This window comes from Miscanthus floridulus, chromosome 14 (genome assembly GCF_019320115.1).
Source record: "Miscanthus floridulus cultivar M001 chromosome 14, ASM1932011v1, whole genome shotgun sequence".
NCBI lineage: Eukaryota > Viridiplantae > Streptophyta > Magnoliopsida > Poales > Poaceae > Miscanthus > Miscanthus floridulus.
In genome coordinates this window covers 17,494,146-17,497,585 of record NC_089593.1, presented here as the reverse complement: position 1 = coordinate 17,497,585, position 3,440 = coordinate 17,494,146, and positions in this window count along the sequence as shown.

The window sequence follows — 3,440 nt, the reverse complement described above, 5'->3', positions numbered from 1 at the left end:
TAACCTCCGTAAAGCGTGTGAAGAAGCTTAACCTTGGATCAAAATTGACAAGCAATTGGATCTACTTTCAAGTATTGCATTGCATATGCATGAATGTTGCTTTGTCATTTATCTTCAATTGCCCTCTTATTGCCTATTTTCTTAAAAAAATTATAGCCTAAGGAAAAATATTTTTGAAAAATTTAAGGGTTTGAGAGAGGTCACTCACATCTGTCTCAATTGGTGTTTATTTGGTCTTATTGAAGTTGGGACTTGATTGGGAACAGGCAGCACGAAGGACTTTGAAGATTTGCTGAAAAAAGAGTGACCGGATGCTGCACCGGACTCTGAAGTCCAGCGTCCGGTCAGTTCACAGGAGGTGAACCTGCTGCGATGGAGTGACCGGACTCTGTTGTTTCGTGTTCGGTCAGATGACGTTCCTGCGTCCGATCGAGCGAAGACGATGGAGACAGGTTGGACCGGACTCTGGCTGCGTCCGGTCAGTTGTGATCGGACGTGTCCGGTCGCGATTCCAGGGGTTTTGGACCTCTCTGGAATCGATCGGACGCTGGGTGGCAGCGTCCGGTCGCTACCACCGGAGCGTTCGGTCAATAGGAAACGTGCGGTTTCTGGACTTCTTCTCCGTTTCCTTTTCTGTCTCGTCGGGAGACCCCATATAACCGTCGCCACGCATAACCTAACCCGTACCAACTCGCGCTACGCCGACTTCACCGTGCTCCTACCCTAGCCACCGCAGCACCACCGCGTCTCCTCGCACCCGTGCGTCGCCGATCCTCCCACGCCGTCGTGCCGCAAGCTCCAACGCCGCCTGATCCCGCGCCACCGTGCCTGAACCGTCCACACCCGCGCCGTGCTCCAGCGCCACCTGATCCCATGCTGCCATGCTCCAGCACTGCCTGATCCCGCACCACCGTGCTCGCCCTGCTTCAGCCGCCCATGCCATGCCCTAGCTTTGCCGAGCCCCTGCCCTGCTTCAGCGTCGCATCCAAAGCCCTGCTAGAACCCAATCCATGCCCGATCTAGCGCTACATTGTCTCGCCAAACCCTAGCCTCGCATTGCCAATCCAGTGGTTCCCGGATTCATTCCTCTTCTCGTCGATTCGCCGGTTCGTTAGGTAGCAAGCCCTCGATTCAACTTCGTACCTATTGCTTGCTTTCTTAGGGTTTCACATCTTTAGATATATTGTAATTATTTATAAATCCGATCTATTCTAACGTGCAGCGAGTCGGTGTTTCTAAGGTCTCAGTGGCAGTTGTCAATCAACTCGGGGCCAAGCTCATGAGTACGGATCGAGGCCAAGCCTCAGAAGTGACAGTTGGCAGTTGATCTTTGTCAGCTATAGTTATTCTTTTCAGATCTATCAGATGGCTAGTGTCAAGAATGTCGGAGTAGGTCCCGGTGATGAGGATCTGAGGCCCCTGCCTCGCCAGCCTGCAGATGCAAAAGGCAAGGCGATAAAGAAGCTAGCGACGAAGAAGCGCAAGTATCCAGATGCAGACACAGCGAGGGCAGCCATTGTTGTAGAGGCCACAGATCATGCTGAGAGGGGTAGGTAGCTCCAGTTCAGCTCCACCTACACCGCAGACAGACCCCGCTCTACTTGCCATACTTGAGCAGATGAGGCAGGATCAGGCTTGCCAAGCTCAGGAGACCGTTGCTACTTTTGCATAGTTTTAGACTAGGTAGGACGAGTTCCAACGACAGCAGAGCAGGCTATACAGCAGCAGCAGCAGGCCATGCATCAGCAGTAGGTTCTCATGCAGCAGCAGCTACTTGGGTTTATGCAGCATGTTGTGACAGCTATTAGAGCTCCACCGCCATAGCCTTCACCCTAGCTTGGTCAGTCTATCACCACTTCTATGACTCTAGCTGTACAGCCCAGTGGGCTTCAGATTCAGGGATAGCCACCAACATAGTTTACTTCACCTACAGAGTAGGTGTCCTAGTGGTTTGCCTCGCTAGTACTAGCCCCACAGTTCACACCTCTTTAGACGGGCTTCACACCGGCTCAGACGTCCTCGCTGCTAGTGCCAGATACTTCAGTCTCTAGGAGCCTTGGAGCAACATTTAGTGAGTTGATAGGGTAGCCTACTCTGCTATATCTACATGTCCTAGGTCTTTCTACAGTTGCACCTATTACCGGGACTATAGAGACGCTCCCTTCTTCTGTTGCATCATTAGAGCCGCCTGCTTTTAGTGGTACATGCACAGTCTACAGCCGCTCTAGTCCCTAATCCGACCCAGACTGCTTTAGCATCGCTTCCAGCTACAGAGGGCCAGACTACTTAGAGCTCAGGGTCAGATGATGATGGCACATAGTTTCAGCTCGCTCCTCACACCTCAACGCCTGACTCGTCCGTTGTAGCCCCATTGACCGACCCTTAGGTTTTGGTGTTTGACGCCAAAGGAGGAGAGGGTTCGAGTATGTTAGCCTTAGGGGGAGCAACATTTTTAGGGGGAGTTTATCTATTAGCTTTATTAGCTTATCTATTACATTTGGAGTTTTATGTGTGATACATTATGCATTCATGTTTACTATTATGCATTGAACTACTTAAGTGTGATCATAATTATGATATTAATGTGATCAAGATATTTATGTGATATGTGACATGTGTGCTCTCTACTTTGAATTATTTATATATCATATCACTTGTGCTATGCTCATTTGCTTTTGCTTCCGTGTTTTACTTATGCTTATTTCATATCTTTTGAGTACAACATGTTGGCTTGGGTCATATAAGCTTGCCTAACTCTTTTGCTCTTATTGCCAAAAGCTTGTATGATCCAAGCATGTTAAAAACCTCATCTCTTTCACATACTCGAGGTAGTATTGTCATCAATCACCAAAAAGGGGGAGATTGAAAGCATCTAGGCCCAGAGTTGGATTTCAGTGATTAATGACAATATATGATTACTATGACTAACATGTGTTTTGCAGAGGCAATTAAGTTAGGTCATGGTAATGGAGATCGATTGGGTAATCATGGTGGTCATGCCCCTACGATGGAAATCGTTTTGGTTTTCAAAGAATGGACGGCAAGGTTAAGGATGGACTAGTTCTAAGTATCGTTTGGTGTTGAAGAGACACTTAGCGTAGTTTAGGACTTTGTTTTCCCTTTGGCCGTACTATTAAGGGGGGTATGGATGGGTAGCTTGACCTAGGTGAGTCTAGTGGGTTAGGTGTGATGCACACTTGCTAAAACTAGCACTAGGTAGCTCCAAAATAGCCCTTAGATCTAATGGAGCAAACTTCATTCACGTATGATTGAGAGTTGGAAGTGAATGGAGGGTCAAATGCTGACCGGACGCTGGCGCAGAGTCCGGTCAGTTCATTTGATCAAGGTGAAGTCGTCTGGCGCGACCGAACGCTGAGAGGTGAGTGACCGGACACTGAGGGCCAGCATCTGGTCGACTCCAGTAAGGTTCCAGAGAGGGA